Source organism: Sminthopsis crassicaudata, chromosome 1 (genome assembly GCF_048593235.1).
Source record: "Sminthopsis crassicaudata isolate SCR6 chromosome 1, ASM4859323v1, whole genome shotgun sequence".
Lineage (NCBI taxonomy): Eukaryota > Metazoa > Chordata > Mammalia > Dasyuromorphia > Dasyuridae > Sminthopsis > Sminthopsis crassicaudata.
In genome coordinates, this window is record NC_133617.1 from 138,275,879 (window position 1) to 138,296,495 (window position 20,617).

The 20,617-nt window shown below is 35.9% G+C and overlaps 1 long non-coding RNA gene across 1 annotated transcript; it reads left to right on the forward strand.

Moving 5' to 3' along the window:
- Positions 1-1,959: 1,959 nt before the first annotated feature.
- LOC141552988 (uncharacterized) lies at positions 1,960-14,068 on the forward strand. Its single transcript, XR_012485257.1, has 3 exons — positions 1,960-2,430; positions 12,406-12,486; positions 13,230-14,068. It is a non-coding gene; the product is annotated as an uncharacterized LOC141552988 (long non-coding RNA).
- The last annotated feature ends 6,549 nt before the right edge of the window (positions 14,069-20,617 follow it).

Below are 20,617 nucleotides of genomic sequence, written 5' to 3' on the forward strand. Positions count from 1 at the left end.
AATAAACCCAAAGACCCCCAGCTTCTGGGATAATAACTCACTATTTGACAAAAATTGCTGGGGAAATTGGAAATTAGTATGGCAAAAACTAGACATTGACCCACACCTAACACCCTATACCAAAATAAGGTCAAAATGGGTTCATGATTTAGACAGAGTTATATAAGCAAATTAGAAGAACAAAGGATAGTTTACCTCTCAGATCTGTGGAGAAAGAAGGAATTTGTGGCCAAAGAAGAACTGGAGTATATTATGGAATGCCAAATGAATAATTTTGATTATATTAAGTTAAAAAGTTTTTTGTACAAACAAAACCAATGCAGACAATATTAGAAGAGAAGCAATAAACTGAGAAAAAAAATTTACACTCAAAGGTTCTGACAAAGACCTCATTTACAAACTATATAGAGAATTGACTCAAATTTATAAGAATTCAAGTAATTCTTCAATTGATAAATGATCAAAGGATATGAACAGACAATTTTCAGATGAAGAAATTGAAACTATTTCTAGTAATATAAAACAATGTCTAAATCCTTATTGATCAGAGAAATGCAAATTGAAACAACTATGAGGTACATCTCAGATTGGCTAAGATGACAGGAAAAGATAATGATGAAAGTTGGAAAGGATGTGGGAAAATTGGGACACTGATACATTGTTGGTGGAACTGTGAACTGTTTAAACCATTCTAGAGAGCAATTTGGAACTATATCCAAAGTACTGTCAAACTGTGCATACCCTTTGAGCCAGTAGTGTTCCTACTGGGCTTGTATCTCAAAGAAATCATAAAGGAGGGAAAGGAACCCACATGTGCAGAAATGTTTGTGGCAGCCCCCTTTTGTAGTGGCAAGAAACTGGAAACTGAGTGGAGGCTCATCAGTTGGAGAATGGCTGAATAAGTTATGGTGTATGATTATTATGGAGTATTACTGTTCTGTAAGAAATGACCAGCAGGAAGATTTCAGAGAGGCTTGGAGAGACTTACATCAACTGATGCTGAGTAAAATGAACAGAACCAGGAGATCATTGTACATGGCAACAAGATTCTATGATGATCAATTCTGATGGATGTGGCTCTCTTTAACAATGAGATGATTCAGATCAGTTCCAATAATCTTGTGATGAAGAGAGCCATCTACACTCAGAATGAGGATTGTGAGAACTGAGTGTAGATCACAACATAGCATTTTCACTCTTTTTGTTATTGCTTGCTTTTATTTTGTTTTCTTTCTCAATTTTTTCCCTTTTTGATCTGATTTTTCTTGTGCAGCATGATATTTGTGGAAATAGGTATAGAAGAATTGCACATGTTTAACATATATTGGTTTACTTGCCATCTAAGAGAGGAGGTGGGGGAAGGGAGGGAAAAAGAAATTTGAAACACAAGGTTTTGCAAGGGTGAATGTTAAAAATTATCTATGCATATGTTTTGAAAATAAAAAGCTTAAATAATTAAAAATGGATATCTTGACTTACAAATGAATTGGATTTAATTGAGTCAGAACTGTGCAAAATTAGTCTCACCTTTTCCTCCAGGGTCATCTGAGTCTACTGGCAAGACAGAGAACAGGATAACTGTGGATAATGTGCTTTATTTAACAGATAAGAAAATGGGAAGTCAAAGACTTGACTATTCTCCTGGCTTTCCTCATCTACCAAATGACCAAATAAATTTCTTTCTAAAACTAATGAATGAATGAATGAATGAATGAATAAAAGATTTGGCTAAAGGTCACTCAAATATTAAGCAACAGAACCAAAGTTTAAATCTCAATCTCCAATGGGAGAAGGGGGCCAAAAATGTTTTTCATCCTATCTTTTGTTTTTATAACTCCTGTCTCTCTGGAGACATCTTTCCCAGCACTGGGCAGCTTCCTGCTCAGCTTTGAAGAGACTCCAAGAAAGGCAAACAAGACAGTTTCCCTAATGAGCTCTCATCTCTCCAGACTGTAGTCTGCTGGTATGAAAGAACCTCAAATTTAATTGGCAATAGTGAGCAGAGTTGGCTTCTCCATATTTGCAAGAGGAAGGAATCAGAAGAAGGACCTGTGAGGAAATAGGTAAGGACTTGCTCTCCCATAACCCCATGCGTCTGAGCCAAAGGCACAAAAGAGAAGTGAAGGGGGACTGCTGGGATCGACAATGTGAGGTAGACAGGATAGCTTCCAGGTGATTACTGCAATTAGGAAAGTGAGCAGGTGGGAGTGCAACAGGTGGCAGCCTTAGCAGCTGCTGGTGAGCAGCACAGATGCCTCGGGCAAGCCAGGAGCTGCAGTACCAAAAACAAATATGACAGTGGTGGGGATGGCAGTAACCTAAAGTCAAGATAAAAGCCGTGGATGCCCAAGCAAGGTTACTGCACACCCTGGAGAGAAGGAGAAGACATCTGGCACTCGACCGGCCTTGGGACTATCAGTAACAACACAGGTAAGCTACTAAAATGCCCCCCTACTTGAGGGGGAGTGAGACTAAACCTCTGGGGAGAGGTGAAGAAAACAGTATTAATTGGAAAGTGGGCAATACTTATTCCCTTAATAACTGTACTTGGATATGAGTTCATTTCTGTTTTTAACAGGCCTTAAAATAAATTTGATTTGAGTGCAAATGCCTTTGTAGTCTTGATGGCTTGTAGGAAATAAATTGAATACCCTTTAGGGTGAACTATGATGAGCATGCTCTGAGAGAGGCATCTGGATGGGGGCAAACTGCTTCTCCATTATGGAGAAGCCCCCAAGATTGAACTCTGGCTATGTGAGCTCAGAGCTGCTTTTCTGAGGTCATGGGGCTCTAAACTGTATATATTTCACTTCTGATTTAAAAGAGCCTGAATCCTCAGAAAAATAAGATAAGTCTTACTTAGCTAGCTAACACTTTTGGATGCATAAGAATGAGATAAAGTATCCCTTAACTAGGGGATCCATTTTTCTTTAAGAAAAGAATTTTTTTAAAAAAATGTAGCTGCACTCAGGAGTTTTCAGGCAGGCCATAATTTCTAACGGGCAGTAAAATGTTGTCTTAAGAAATAGAGTGGTTTCTTATAGCAGGAACATCTGTCAAGTTGTCCTGCTTCACCAGCCTAAGACATTTGGGCTCCACCTGACCTTTCCAGCCTCAGAATCAAAGATTTAAAACTGGAAAAGACCCTAGAGATTAGTTAGCCCAAACCCCCTCGTTTTTACAGCTCGCAAGAAGGAGGCTCACACAGGTGAAATAATTCTTCCTAAGTTGGAAAGCTAGTATTTAATCAGATTCAATTCTAACCCAGGACATCTGCCTCCAAGTTCATGTAAACACCCCGGGAACAAGGACTGTTTTTGTTTTACCTCCAGTGCCTAGCAACAGTGCAACTTAATTAAGAGCACTTAATAGATGTTTAATAAATGCTTGTTGACTGATTGATTTCTACTGCCCCACAGACTTCCTTGTTTCACATTATTTCTTCTCATACATTATGCTTTTTCCCCTCCCCTAGTCGGACTGAACAATTAAGTGTTCCCTAATCTCATCCTACTGTCTCCTGCTTCCATGAATTTGCCAGATCGCTACAATGCTATTCTCTCTGTACCCAATGAATGCCAGCTTTTCTCTTTATTCAAAGCATAGCTCAGGCACTAACTCTCCACAAAACTTTCTGGGCTCCTTTATCCTTCTGTGCCTCAAATGAAAGTGAGGTAATATTTGTCTAGAGCTCATTTTCTGAAACTTTCCTTCAGCCCATCACAGTTTACATTATAGCCTACGTATAACTAGCATCCCAATCCAAGGATGCTGGGGCTTACCCAGAATGGGCTGTGATCAACCAATTAGAGAAAAGGATAATAGATCACATCTCACCATTTCCCTCAATCACCAATTGTAGATTTGTTTCCAATACAGCTATCTGATCCTTTTCAATATGTCCCCATTCTACCCTTTCCCACCACTGACTTGCTAGGTCTAAGCATGACCCCTTAGAAAGGTCCAGGTATCCATAACAGTTGCATAGGAAAAATTCCTCTTCTACCAATCAAAAAACGTAGAAAATACTCAAATAAACTTCGGGCTCAGAATTTGAGGGTAGGTATCATCTTACATTCCAGATTCCCTAGTGTCTAGCACACTGCTGCAGTAAGTAATAGATGACACTTGTTTGTTGAGTTTAACTGAATTGAGCAAAATTCTTTCCTTCCCTAAATATGAACATTCAGTATTTGTTCCCTAATATTTAAAAAAGGAAAGATCAGTTGATATAAATGAATAAATAATGATAAGCTCTGCTGTGTAAGAGGTAAAAATGTTGCTTTGGTCAGTGAAGAGAGAAAAAAAATAATCTATAATTTGGTCCAGTTTCAAATAAAGGCATTTTTGAGAATGACAGTGATCTGGAAAGTTATATAAAGGAGATAGTACAGTGACATGAATTTAATAACTCCAGGTCTGGTTAGATGGTGATAGTATAGGTTACCAGACTTGATTCCTCTGCCCTGATAGATTGATAAAACCCCCAATGCCAAGCAGATGGACTATTTTTTTTTTTAATTAACCTTCTAGGCTCATCACATTTCAAAAAATCTGTGAATTTTCCCTGGCATCCTTTTCTCCTGTTTTGACATCTTCAAAATGAGGGCAGCCAAAAAGAAATGTGGACATATGGTTATGTCCTTGCTTAAAAACAAACCTGTTTGTTTTTTTTCTCCAACTCCCAGACTTATAAGGGGCTTGGTTCTTGCTTCCTGCTCCTAATTGCTCTATTAATTCCATCACCCAACTTCTCCCAAGAGCCTAATCTTAAGAGACTGGTTCTTGTCTGTTATAGTCTGGCTTTTGCTCCTTTGGGCCTGGAGCTATTTTACGTTTTTCATGAGGTGCTGTTTTGAGGCATTTGAGGTTTTACTCTGGCTAGATTTCTTGAAATTCAGTATGTGAGATGTTAAAAAAAAATAAACACAGAAAATCCACTCACTGTCTTTCTCAAGAGACTAGGATGTAGAAATAAATATTTTGCTTTTGTTTTGTGTTTGTGGTATAAGAGATTTTCGTGAATTTTGTTTTTGTTTATTTTGTTTGTTGTTAAATGTGTTTTTATGGTATAAGAAAGATATATCCATGCTCAAATGCAAAGAAGGGGGTTGCAGGCAACATAGCTCTCTGGAATCTGACTCACCCATTTCCAAGATAAGACTGTGATTTCTGCTTTGAGGGGAGCAAGAGTGGGGCTGTGACTGGATGTTTTCCCTTCCTTTACTTATCTCCAAGAAGGGTATTGAGTTATATCTATATCTTTTTGTCCTCCTTAAATATCTCTGGTCCAGGAACATGATTTGGAGTTTCAGAAGGAAGGCCATTTTCCTGGATACTTTTAAAGGAGGAGAGTAGGTTCAACTTACTCTTACTGACTTGCTCCTTTCCCACCAAGAGCCAGCTACACAAAAGAACATCACAAATGGTGAATAAAAATAAACTCACCTATTATAAAAAGAAAAACAACGAGCAAAAATTGAAGTTCTACACGTTAGGATATAGCACAAAACACATACCAAAAAATGAACTGTTTGTTAGGAGTGAGATGAGATGTCAGCTCAAACTAAAAAGGAGGGTCTGACCCCAACCAAAGAAAAATTCTCTCTGAGGTTTCCAGGAAGATATTCTAGAAATCAGAAATATGTTGAGGATTCAGCTTGCCTTGGATGTCAATAGTTTCCCTTGATTGTGACTGAAGCAACTCCATAAGGTAAGTCAAAGCAACTAGCATATATTAAGCAGTTACTATGTGCCAAGCATTGTGCTAAGAAGTTGGGGATAGAAATATAAATAAAAAAGAAAGATTCTTCCTTTGAGGAACTTACATTCTAATAGAGGAAGATGATTAAAAAAAAACTAATTAAAAAGAGGGGCTAGAAGAAGGCATCCATTCAGGCATGGGAGCAAAGTCTAGTAAGAAGAAAAGGCATGAAGGCTGGCTGGCCTGAACCTCTGTACAAAATAGGCCCTGTCAGGAACTTATCAATGGGAAAAGGGGGCCAGAATGACAGAGGGATGAAATGGAATGATAAGGCCTCAGAGACTAATGGGGGTTTCAGGATGAGGAAGCCTCCTATCCTTATAGAAACAAGCTTTGCCTTGTCCCTTTTCCTCCAGCCATCAAATGATCTAATATCAAATAAATCCAGAGAACGTGTGAGATTTTTGTTGTTGTTGCAAGTGAAATGACCCCTGGATTTAATGGTCTGTGATTTTTGTACAGGTTAGAGTTTGGGCTCCAATTCAGAGCTATGGAAAGTCAATTTTTCCTTCTACTGGTGAGGTCCATTTCATATCATAAGAAATCATTTTGATTATTACTATTTCCATTCAATTTATAAAATAAGTATTTGAATAAATTATTAACTTTCTTGATCATCCAAGCTTTTGACATTTTGATCACATTTTCCTTCTTCATACTCTCGTCTAAGTTTTTGTGGCAACATTATCTCCTGTTTCTTGTTCCACCTCTCTAATTGTTCTTTCTCAAGATTCTTTGCCCAACAACCATGGGTCTTCCCCAAGGCTCTGTTCTGAGCCTTCTTGTCTTTTCCCACCTCTATTTCACTTAGTTATCCATGAAAGTTTCACTTAGAATCCATGAAAGTTTCACTTAAAATCCATGAAAGTTGAGATAACTATGCTGATGCTGATGATCAGAGGTACCTGAAATATGCCACCTGTGGGCCCAAACTTCTCAACCTGATTAAAATGTAATTGGAAAATATTTAACAAAGTAAAAATACAATTCAACATAGATAATGTTAGTTTGTGGTTTTCTAAATGAATGTTTCTCAGGGATCTATTTTTATTTGAGTTTGACAATACTGCTAAAGATTCTCAGTTCTAACATTAACCTTTCTACTTAGCCTTCAGCCTGATTTCCAACGGCCTGTTGAACATCTCGAAGGGAATGTCACATAGACATTTTAAACTCATTAAGTTCAAGACTGAACTCCTCTTTCTCTTCCCTCAAACTTTCTCTCTTCCTAACTTCCTTATTACTGTCAAAAGTATCATACTTCTAGTCAGCCAGGCTCACAAATAAAAGGAATGAAAAGTTTGAGAAACAGAATTTCTGGGCAATTAATAACCAACTTATTAATAAGCCCAGAAAATAATAAATAGAAATTAATGGTTTCTGTCAGTAACCAAAAACCCCTAGCATAGAAGGGGTCCTTTTATTTTGGAGAAGCGAGTGTCCCTGACAAGTGAAGATCAACCCTAATTGGTGAACAATCAATCAATGAAGGGGTGGACAAGGAGATGTCCTGAAAACCTTCAGCTCCTTTTGCTGAGAACTGGCTAATTGAAGCTCAGCTGCCTCCCATTTTCTGGACTAAAGAATCCATCTTCACCTAGACTACCTAACTTGAACAATAGGCCCAGAATTCACTTAGATTAGATTCCCTTTATGCTTTAATTAGAAGTAAGTTCTTCTAATTGGGTAAAGTCCCACCCAAGAATGTTCTCAGAGTTAGACCAATTTTATCTTCAGTCCTGTCCTTCAGAGACTTGAAGGTCTTATCCCTACCACCACCACCCCCATTCCTCCATTCAGCAAAGTAGTGGCTCCCTATTAACCTCCAGGATCAAATATAAAAACCTCTCTTTGGCTTTTAAAGCTCTATTAGAACCTGGGCCCTTCCTACTTTTCTAGTTTTATATGTTACTTCTAGCTGCTCTTCTGGGATACTGATCTTCTTGCTCTTCCTCATATAAGACATCATCTCCTATTCCCCTTGTCATTGGCTTTCCTCCATGTGTAGAATTCTTTCCCTTTACTTTTGTCTCCTGGCTTTCTTGCTTCAATTCAAGCCTTCTTTGAGAAGTCATACTCTATGGAAATATGTTTAAAAGAACTGCACAAAAAATGTTTGAGGCAGCCCTTTTTGTAGTAGTCAGAAACTGGAAACTGAGTGGATGCCCATCAATTGAAAAATGGCTGAATAAGTTATGGTACATGAATGTTATGGAATATCATTATTCTACAAGATGATTTCAGAGAGGCCTGGAGAGACTTATATGAATTGAGTTAAATGAAACAAGATTATAGGATGATCAATTCTGATGGACATGGCTCTCCTCAACAATGAGATGATTCAGACCAATTCCAATAATTTTGTGATGAAGAGAGCCATCTGCACTCAGAGAGAGGACTGTGGGAACTGAGGTGTGGACTACAACATAGCATTTTCCCTCTTTCCATTGGTGTTTGCTTGCATTTTGTTTCTTTCTCATTTTTTCCCTTCTTGACCCAATTTTTCTTGTGTAGCAAGATAATTGTATAAATAAATAAATTGTATACATATATTGGATTTAACATATATTTTAACATATTTAACATGTATTGGATTACCTGCTATCTAGAGGTGGGGGTGGGGGTAAGAAGGGGAAAATTTAGAACACAAGGTTTTGCAAGGGTTAGTGTTGAAAAATAACCCATGTGTATGTTTTATAAATAAAAAAATTTAATAAAACTTAATAAAAAATTTTTTTAAAATTTAAAGCATATATTTAACCTATATCAGATTGCTTGCTGTCTTGAAGAGGTACAGAAGAGAGAGAAAATTTGGAAAACAGAATCTTAAAAAAATGGATGTTGAAAACCATCTTTACATGTATTTAGAAAATAAAAAACTATTGAAAATTTTAAAATATTAAACACAAGAAGCCATAGCATAATTAAAGGAGATAATGCATAGAAGAAAGTCAGCTGGGGAGGGCCAAAAGTCTACTGCAACAGTAGAGGACAAAACCCAGAAGTCCTGAAGTTACATTGATATATTCATCACCCATGTTTGTTTTTTTAATCCTGGGAAGCAGGTACTATTGTTATCCCCATTTTACAATTGAGGACACTGAAGTAGATCAATTTGAAGCCATGTTTGAACTCAGGTCTTCCTGACTTTAAGTTCAGCACCAGAATTTGGTTAGCTACTTCCAGAATCCCGGAATAATTGGTCATGTGTTTATCAGATTACCATTTTCATTTGATAAGTATATATTAAATTCCTACTGTTAGACTACTGTTTGTTTTTATTTTTCATAAGCTTATACATTATTTGATCACCCTTCAATAAAATATAAGGCAGTGATTAATTAATTTCTTTCTTTGATTCACCATTGCCTACCGAAGTGTCTGGCACAAGGTAGGTGTTTAATAAATGAGATCCCATCAATTTTGAAGTTCCCTCCAACAATAAAAATGTTCATCCATTTATGTCTGGTCATACGGTGTAACTCTTTTTCATATTCTCCCAAGGAGAAGAAGGAAAGCATCTAATACACTCAAGCCTTCTTAGCTTGATATCATTGCTATACATTGATCATCCCTGACCTTTGCCATGTGACCATCTCCTCTTCTTATCAGTGTGATGTCTCCCATTCTTGATCTTTAGGGTTCCACATTGATTATGTTACATTTCATGCACACTCATTTTTTACTTTTCTATTATCCTCTGGGTGATATGTATTTCTAATTGGTATTCCACGGCTTACTGCCATATAACTACACCAGTAGAATGTTAGTATCAAAAAGAAGGGATTTTGCTTGTATAGGAAGTTTGAGACTCAAACATAAATTCTTTGCAAGTAGGAATAATTTCACTTTTGTATTAGCATGTCAAGTGCTTAGCACAGTGCCTGGATAAATACTTATGGATTGATTAGTCAGTTGGGGTGATTAAAAGAACTTTACATTTTAAAATCTCAGCTCACTATCCTCTTCCAGTCTACTTTGTTAATGTTTTAAATGTAAAATTTATTTATTTATTTTATTAATTTTATAATTATAATTTTTTGACAGTACATATGCATGAATAATTTTTTTTTTACAACATTATCCCTTGTATTCATTTTTCCAAATTTTCCCCTTCCTTCCTCTACACCCTCCCCTAGATGACAGGCAATCCCATACATTTTACAGGTGTTACAGTATAACCTAGGTACAATATATGTGTGTAAAACCAATTGGATTCTGAAGGTATAAGTAACCTAGGTAGAAAGACAGTAGTGCAAACAATTTACATTCAATTCCCAGTGTTCCTTCTCTGGGTGTAGCTGTTTCTGTCCATCATTGATCAACTGGAAGTGAATTGGATCTTCTTTATGTATGTTCTTTATATATTCCATCAGAATACATCTTCATACAGTATCATTGTTGAAGTGTATAATGATCCCCTAGTTCTGCTCGTTTCACTCAGCATCAGTTGATGTAAGTCTCTCCAAGCCTCTCTGTATTCATCCTGCTGGTCATTTCTTACAGAACAATAATATTCCATAACCTTCATATACCATAATTTACCCAACCAGTCTCCAACTGATGGACATCCATTCATCTTCCATTTTCTAGCCACTATGAAAAGGGCTGCCACAAACATTTTGGTACATACAGGTCCCTTTCCCCTCCTCAGTATTTCTTTGGGATATAAGCCCAGTAGTAGCACTGGTGGATCAAAGGGTATGCACAGTTTGATAACTTTTTGGGCATAGTTCCAGATTGCTCTCCAGAATGGCTGGATTCTTTCACAACTCCACCAACAATGTATCAGTGTCCCAGTTTTCCCACATCCCCTCCAACATTCATCATTAAATGTAAAATTTAGAACTGAATATTCTACATATATATTAACCAAGACAGAATAGAATTATTCTCTTGTTTTAGTCACTGAAATTCTATTAATGTAATAACTTTTTAGGATACCACTGTTACATTATTTGATAATATTGAGCTTGTAATAAATAAAATACTTCTGGTCTTTTTCTTTCCTCCATGAATTATTATTTAGTCAGGTCTCCTCTATCCATTATTTGGGAAATTTACTATTTTGACCCAAATGTAGGATTTCACATTTATCTCTTCTAAACCTCATGTGATGAATGAAGAGTTCGACATAATTTCTGGTTAATTAACAATTATTTTATTAATTATGGCTAGTGAATAATTAATAAGAGGTCAATGACACTATAGGGAACTAACGATAAATCTGTTCACACTTGTATACCCACAAGTGGAAATCAACTCTAACAATTAATGAGAGAATGAATATTATAATGAGATGGACTTATATAAGAAAGAGAAGCTGAAAACATGATTTTGTGTCACTCTTTGCCAAAAAAACTATCTCTACACCCAGAACACCACCCCCCTCCAACTGGGGGCAATCTAGACAAAATCCACTCAATCCTACCTGAGTAGAACTCAAGGGGCTGGAATTCACTTAGATTGTTTTTTCCCTTCTTTCCTTTCCTTTCCTTTCCTTTTCTCTTATCTACATTAGATTATCTTTGTAAGGTATTCTAGTTGGGCGGCATGAAAAACATGTATCCAGCAGATTTGGGTAATCTCATCTAACAATATCCTTCAGAGGACTGGGTTTTGAATGAGGAAATATAAAAGGAAAAAACCTTGGATTCCCTTAATATTAATTAGTTATTAATAATCATTTCTCTTACCCACCATATCAGATTTTGGTCAATTTTTTTAGATTGACATCTTTTATGCACACCACAATTATTCCTCCAAGTTTTATGTCACACATTAATATAATAAGCATGATATCTTTATCTTCCCCTCTGATAAAAATGCTGGAATGGAAAAGCTACTTGGCAATCTACTAGAGAAACCTTCACCAAGGGAGGTATAGAGATTAATCAATCTCTGCCTCATTCCATTCATTAATCTGTTCGGAATTCACCCATATAGACTTGTTTGATGTGACATTCTCAATGAGCCTGTGTGGGGTTTTAGTGCTCAAAAAAGTACCTTTGAACCATTTAAAAATAATCCAATCTAGAATTTTACCATAAATTTCAAGACTAATCAATAGATGAAGATTTCTCCTTTTTGAAAATCTTGACATCAGCCCAGCTCCAGGCTTGTAGCAACTCTTCCATTTGGCAAAAATCCTTAAGTATCAAAAATAGCTGAGCAATAATGGTTCTTTCATTCTTCTGGGAGAGAATTCATCCAGGACTTGGTAACTGAATTTAATTTAACTTTATTTAAGATTTAATATCTAAGGTATAATCTCTTATATCTATATCTTATACATAATAGGCATAATTGTCTTGGATATGACATTTCTTAGATGTGATTTTATTATTTTAAGTGTAATTTCATTATTTTTGTTATAACCTTCATATTGTGCCAATCATTTATTTTCCTTAGTTTAGCCTTCTATCTTTGTGTTCATTATGACTCTCCTAGTCATTCCCCAAATTCTCCTGTCTTTTTCCTTTTTTGTTCTAATATCCTTGAAAATTGCTTTTTAAAAAATCCTTCTGTTGTTTTTAGTATTCATTGTCAGTTTTAACTTGGTCTTGGCTTTAGAGCCTTCCTGGAAATACTTTTGTATTCATCGTGGGTTTCCTATCTCTGGTTCTGCCTTTTTTGTTCAGATCCCTTTTCAATCTGAGCTAGTAAATGTGTCATGTGCAGCTGTCATATGGAAGAGCGATTACCCTAGAGCCAAACTGCTGGTGAGTATCTCTATTTAGCTAGACTGGTCTGTGGACAGTAAACATCCAGATTTTTATTGACCCTTTCATGGAAAAGCAAGACTGCTAACCTTCTAGAAAGTACTGTGTTGTTGTTGTTTTTAATAGATGTAATGATTTTTAAGAATGAATGAGTATTTTTCTTTTACTCAAAATTTGGGGTGGGGGGTTAGTATATTTTCTATACCTAAAATATTTTAAACTACAAGATATATTTCTTGTAAGTCAAGTACCTTCTGGTACACAGCTGGAAATGCCTATTCCTTAATAACACAATGCCTGGAACATAGCAAATGCTATATAAATGTTATTTATGGCTGTCGTTATTGTTCTGCTTGGCCCCAAAGGGTAGAAATGGAAATAATGGGTGAAGAGGGGCAGATTTTGATTCAGTGTGAAGGAAAGCAGAACAATTAGAGCTATTCACAAGTGCAAGGAAAGTAATAGGTTCCTTCCATAAAGGACTTCAGCAAGAACTGGACAAAGATTATATGGCAGTTATATGGCAGGTTGGATTCTGGTTCATGGATGGCCCGGACTAGGTAACTTCTGAAGTCCCTTACAGCGCCGGCATTCTGTGATTGTGAGAATGAGCTCTTTGTAAAGTTAATTTGATGTCTTTATAAATCTTTTGCTATTTAAATTATGTTTATGAAGTCAGAGAGGAAAATTATACTTCCTCTGGCTTTGTGTTTAACTTTTTAATCTACACGTTCCCTCCACAGGAACTGTCTCTGAACTATTGCATAGATATCTTTATGGTTCCTTCCTCAATACTGAAAGATTGTCATGAAGAATAGTGACTTTATGAGCCACGGGCAGGAATGGAAGCGGATGCTGGCCAATTAGATCTATAACAACGTTGATGTTGCATGTGAGGTTTCGAACACTACCCAGTTGAGGAATCTCTTCAGCAATCCCTGACAAGTGGTCATCGATTAGTTCTCTTCCTTGTGTCAAAGTGAATGCAAACAAAGCAGCTCAGCTTCCTCGCAATTACTGCAACAAGGCATGTTTTAAAAGCAGAACTGGACAGAGAAACGATAAAGAAGAAATTTTAAAAATATATATAGTAAGTGCATTTTTCCAGCCCAGGTCCATGTAAAGGGATTGCCAGAAACCTGTGGCATCTTGTTCACCCTATTGTTGGTCCAGCCAGGAGAACTCCATCTGAGACGAGTGCATGGAAGCCCCTCGGCATATACCGGGAGTAAGCCAGGGAAACATGAGAGGCTGGAACTGTGAAACCGGGCCAGAGAGAGGAATTTAGAGCAGGGCCTAGCCAAGAATGCTGGCACTTTCAACCACTCCTCAGATCATAGACTGGGGTTCAGAAGCTTAAGCAGCTTGGACTGGGTGGCCACACTTAGAGACTTCCCTGGATCAGACTGTCCCAGTCAGCATACTGGAATGTGGCTTCTGAGATTCTGGAAGAACATAGTGCTCATTGTAAGCCCCAGGTAATGCCACATTATTTGTATAAGCGAAACCTAAAGGACAACTGTACATTTGCCATAATTTCTATTATATTCTTAGAACAAATAAAGAGTTTTACAGTGATTAAATAAAATGGTAACTTTAGTGGAGAGAATTATAAAGGAAATGAGAGATCTAGAAGAAAGCTTAATGGAGAAAATGTACATTTTCAGCCAAGTAACTCCCTGAAAATCAGAATGGGTCAAGATCAATAACTCCATGAAACAAGAAACAAGAGCAAAAAAGAAAGATGGAAAAATGTAAAAAAAAATTACAGAAAACATATAGTAGCTCATATCATATACAAATGCCCCTAAAAAGGAGAGATGACCAAAGGAAAAATTCTCAAAGTTTCTAATAAGTTGGAATAGGGACATGATCGGTTGCCAGCTCCTTTATAAATGGACTTCTTCTCAGGATTTTTCTCTCCCCTTAGGGACTGGAAGAAAGTCTAAAATCATAGGTTTTCTTTCTGAAAGCTAGAAGCCAGAAAGGTCAGTATCTCTCTTTTCCCAAGCACCCACCAACTTTTTCCTTCAGGCAAACCTGGATCATTGAGTAATCAATTTCTACTAATGAAGAGAATCCCAATGAAATGGATTTGAGGCATGAGTTATACATGAAATATAGATCAGTAGTGTTGGGCAGACTTCTCTCTCAACATCTTTATAAAGAGCAGGTAGGGGCCAAAGAGAAGGAAATGTATAAAAAGAAATACAAAGGGAAATAAACAAACTAAAATCATAACTATTCATGTAAATGAGACAAATTTACTTATAAAATGAAGGAGAGAGGAAGAATATAATGGAAAACAGAATTCAAAAATGCATGTTTTAAGAAACATTTGAAACAAACAAAATAAAAACTTCACACAGAATAAGGGGCTTCAGGTGAATTGAAAAAAATCAAAGATAGTAATTGTGATTTCTAATAAGGAAATAATAAAAATAGTCTTGATTAAAAGAGATGAAAAGGAAGAATACAGTATACTTAAAGGCAGCTTAAACAGTAAATTCATATCAGTTTATATATAAATATCAAATGACATAGCACCCAAATGCTTCAAGGAAAAGTTGATTAAACAAAGGAAAAATATACAGTAAGACTTTTAGAGTGGAACACTGTAATGTATTGTTTTAGACCTAGGCAAACCAAAAGATAAAGGAAGAAGTTAAAAACCTGAATAGAATTTTAGAAAAGATAAATATTTTTGGTGACTATTAAATGAAAATAAGAAGGAGTATATGTATTGGCTCTTTTATAAAATGTGATCATGTACTAGGGCATGAAAACCTACAAATAAAGAAAAACAAATTTCTTCAATGTACCACAATACAACAAAAATTATACATGTGAGAGATAGAAAATCCTATCCAAAAATGACTACTCAGAGATCACTCATAGAAAGCAGAATTATTTATTAGGATCTCGAGAAGTGGACCCCATCCTGATCTATGAGCCAAATTCACAGCAGGAGAGAGCCACTCCCTTGAAAATGTTCACAACTTTTATATATTTCAGACAAAGAACCTCCAAAATCCCACCCTCCACATACAAGTCTGCACTCCCCTATTTGGTCAGTGGAATGCAGCCGACAAGGTAGTTTACAACCTTTGGTCACTTAATGCCCTATTTGGACAATGGAATGCAGCCTAGGCCTTCACATGACTGGGGCCTATAAGCCTGATTTTCCATTAGCTAGCATTCTCTGATCAATATGTGCTTAATCTGTAAATTCTTCACCATATCTTACTCCACACATATAGAATAAAGGCCTGTGAGAAATGGATTAAAATTAGAGATAATAATCCTAAAAAATTCATAAATCATATAAAAATTTAAGCTTCATTTAAAATTTAAGAAAATGTAACAACATAACATTAGATTGCATTAGGATGCAACCAAAACATTCCTGAGAGGAAAATGTATATCTCTGAAGACTTTCTTCAATAAAAAAGAGAAAGAACAAATCAATAAATTGGGTATATAATAATAATAAAATTTTTAAATTGAGAAAAGAATCCATATAGAGATTCTTAAAATCAAAGAAGTTAACAAAATTGAAACAAAAAACTGTCATTGAATTAACAAATAAAACTAGAAGCTAGTTTGGGCAAAGAAAACAATAAAACAGACAAACCATTAGCTAGTCATTGGGCAGGGAGGGAGTGGGAGAACCATATTTTCAGTATCAAAAAAAATATAGAAAAGAGAAATCAAAAGATGAAGAAAAGAATAAAGGAAATTAGTAGAAAAATATTTTGTCCAATCATAATTCAAAAAAACTGATGCTGTAAATAAAATAAATATCACAAAAATATAAACTACCCAGATCAGCAGAACACAACATAAAGAATTTAAATATCCCAATCACAGAAAAGGAAACTAAACTATAAATGAATTCCCAAAGGGGAAAATAAAAACCAGGACTAGATGGATTTACATATAAAGTCTATAAAATATTCAAAGAAAAATTAATTTCTATATTACATAAACTATTTGCAAAAATAGAAAGAGAAGGAATTCTATCAAATTTTCTCTTTGCTATAAATAAAGCCATGATATACAAATCAGAGAAAGCAAACTTAGACCAATATTCCTAATGAATTTGATGCAGAGTTGTTAATTAAATATCGATCAAGAAGCTACAGCACATGTCAAAAAAATTATATACTATGTCCAGAGAAAAACTACACCAGAAATGCAAGGTTGATTGACTATTAGGAAAACGATAAATATAACAGATCATATTGCTTAGCAAAGCAATCAAAATCACATGATTATGATGTCAATAGATTTAGAAAATGCTTTGACAAAATACAACCATTTTCTTATTAATGCAATTAGTCTCTATCAAAAACCAAGTGACAGCATTATATATCATGAAGATAAACAAGTAATTTGACAGAATTTGAAAACTAGAGAGCCAGGGAACTTCATTTAGATTCCTATGAAAAGAAAAGATTGTTAAATAGAGATGGTTGTTGACTCTCTAGGAAGGGAAGTGATGGTAACAAACAGTCAAGTGTCATCTCTGTACCAGATTAACTTCATTTTCTTCTTTGTCTGAAATATTAAACTAGTAAATTAAGGGAATGCTATGAATTTAATTTACCTACTGGCCTTAGACATTTATTATCTGTAGGATTCTAGGCAAATCACTTTACCCTTTTTTTAGTCTCAATATCCTCAACTGTAAAATGGGGATAATAATAGTACTTACTTCCAGGATTATAGAAAGGATCAAATAAAATACCATTTGTTAAAAATGAAAGAAAGGGGCAGCTAGGTGGCGCAGTGGAGCACCAGCCCTGAATTCAGGAGGACCGAAGTTCAAATCTGGTCTCAGACACGTAACACTTCCTAGCTGTGTGTGACCCTGGGCAAGTCACTTAACCCCAGCCTGGGGGGGGGGGGATGAAAGAAAGAGCAAGAGAATGAGAAAGCAAGAAAGTAAGAAAGCAAACAAGCAAGCAAAAAAGAAAGAGAGAGAAAGAAAGAAAAGAAAGAGAAAAAACAAATTACTAGTATCAAAAATGAAAAAGGACAATTCGTAATCAATGAAAAATATAAAGGTTATCACTAAAGACTAATTTGCCCAGCTATATGCCAATAAAACTGACAAATAAAATGGATGAATATTTATAAAATCTAAAATACCCTGATTATCAGAACAAGAGATAGAAATCAAAAACAAAAACAAACCTCCCCTCCCACAATTTTAAAGACTTAAGAACTCTGATAAAGTCAAAAATCAATCATTATTTCAGAAGACTGATGATTAAGAATCTTTCCCACACACTCACAGGAGATGAACTATTAAGAATGAGATATATATTTTTTTCTTACATAGTCAATATGAGGATTTGTTTAGCTCAACACTAGTAATTTATTTTTATATGGGTTTTGATTTTTTCTGTTTTCTTGGAGGTAGGAAGAAAAGAAAGAAAAAAAAATAAATTCATGGTATTTTTGAAAATTAATTTTAAAAATGTTTTAAATATTTTTAAACTTTCAACAATCATAAGAACTAGAATAATACAACTAGAAACATTGTTTGTTGTTTTTGTTGTTCAGTCAAATCTGAGAGATTAAATACCCAACATAAAGAACAAATGCTTCTAGTGACTAGTGTTTGATAAACTCCAAAACTCCATTTAACGGGGGTGCATATTCACTCTTAGTTCAGAAAAAACTGGAGGGTAAGCTTGAAGAATTTAGGTTAGACCAAGATCTCATAGCATAAACCTCAATAAATTTCAAGTGAATACATGACCTAGAATTCAGGGGTTCTCAAACTACGGGCCCGCTGAGGGTTTATGTGGCCCACCAGTTATGGCAAATGGGCTGAGGGGCAGAGACAGTGTGAGGTTTTGTTTTACCACAGTCCAGCCCTCCCACAGTCTGAGGCACAGTGAACTGGCCCCCTATTTAAAAAGTCTGAGAACCACTGAATAAGGTAACATCATGAATAAATTAGAGGAACGAGTAGGAAAAATGCCTTCCCAATTCAGAATAAGGGGATCAATATGAGGGAATGATAGAAGATAAAAATGCACAATTTTGATTACATAAAATTGAGCCCTTTTTGCACAAAGAAAATCAATGCAGTTAAAATGATAATTTCCCAGGTAATTGGGAAAAATGTTTTATGGAGATTCTATGATTGCTTAAGATTATTCTACCAATATTCAAGATATATAGGGAATTGATAGAAATCTATAAGAATAAGAATCATTCACAAGTAGATAAAAACAACCGAAGAATATGAACAAGTAGTTCTCTAAGAGACATACGCTATCACAGACATATGAAAAAGTGCTCCAAATCACTTAAAATGGCAGAAATGCAAATTAAAACAACTCAGACATTCCAACTCATATCTGTTAGACTGGCAGAAATTACAGTTGTTAGAGGGACAATGGGAGGATGAGGACATTGATGTACAGTTGGTAGAGTAATGATTTGTTCCAGCCATTCTGGAAAGTAATTTAGAAATATGCCCTCAAATTTCCCAAACTGTGCATACTATTTGATCCAGTGCTAATACAATGAGCTTTATACCCAAAAAAGGGAAAAGAGGAGAAAGACCTCTATGTACAAAAAACTTCACCTCTCCCTTTATATTTGAAAAGCATTTGTTGCATATACCCAAAAAAGGGAAAAGAGGAGAAAGACCTCTATGTACAAAAAACTTCACCTCTCCCTTTATATTTGAAAAGCATTTGTTGCATGAGAGTCCTTCCACAAGGCCAAGCATGTAATGTTCTGGCCCCATTACCAACTGCCTTCTCCCCTCCCCTTCCCCATTTCATTCTGGAGATCTGTGTAAGATCTCCAATCCTTTGGTAAATAACTTTTATTCTTTTCACTTTTTAATGATTTTGTTTGTATCTCATTTAAAGCACTTGTATTATTCATCTGCATCTGCATCATTCATGAGCAGCATCATTTGAATCATCCGACATGGAAAAAGATATATTTCTGTTTTAAATAAAAATGGTGTAGGGGCAAAAATAAAAAACACATTAAAGGTTATCCAGTGCAACCTCAAATTTTCATAAATGAGAAACTGAGGCCAGAGCTTCAAGAGTAGCTCATCTTTCAGTTCCCCTGTATCTACTGCCTTCCCTTTATAGAATGTAGGGACTGGGTTTTATTTATTTATTTGTTTGTTTGTTTATTTATTTATTTTATTTGTTAATTTATTTATTAATTTTTTTTTTTTTTGTTTTGCCCTTGGAGGCAATCTGTTTCCAGAAGGGGGTGTTTAATTGCTCACTGGGAGACAAGAATAGATATCTGTCCTCTCCTCCAAAAAAGACTCTGATTCTGCTAGAAGAGAAAGTTAGACGTTGGGGTAAAGGGTTGGCCCTTGATTTGCATCCACTCTCCTCAAAGAGAAGGGGCAGTGGGCCTTTAAACATTATTAGACAAGGGAAGGGAGCTTTTAGATTCAAGTTATAATTCCTGATCCCTCTGCCTTAATGGGGAAGATTTTTTTGGCAATGTTGGAGCCCCTTCCCACCAGATGCTAAGTCCACAAAGAATATACATAGCAAACAGCAAATAAACCCATTTATCTGAGTCAATAGCAATAGAAATTAAAGTATACATAGAAGAATATATAATAGATAATACTGAGAGAAGGGAAAAAAAAATACTGAGAGAAGGAGCTTGCCCATGGACAATGAGTGAGACCAGGTGGAGTTTTCCCAAAGACTCTCTGAGATGGAGTAGGTCAGACTAGGCCTAAGTCATTTGATCAGCCGGAAGATCAGGCCTTGGCCCAGACTGCAGGAAGTTACATGATCTCTAGGCCTAAACGTCTCTAAAGACCCTAGGGTCAGCTACAGGAAGTGATGGAAGCAGACAACATTGGTGACCACTGATCAATAATAGTTACTTCCTTTTTAATCCCTCCAATGAAAAGATCCAGCTTTATTACTTCCTGCTTGCCAGGCCGGGCACATGGTAGGAGTTGAGATGCTGGATGTCTCTGATTAGTTAATTTGGGGAAGGGGTCTAGCACCCATCCCATACAAGAGCAAAATAATTCAGCTCAACCAAGAGAATTACCGAGATTACCCAAGGGGAGAGGCTCTGAAGGCTCCAGTGTTGTTAGTTAGGAATCTCT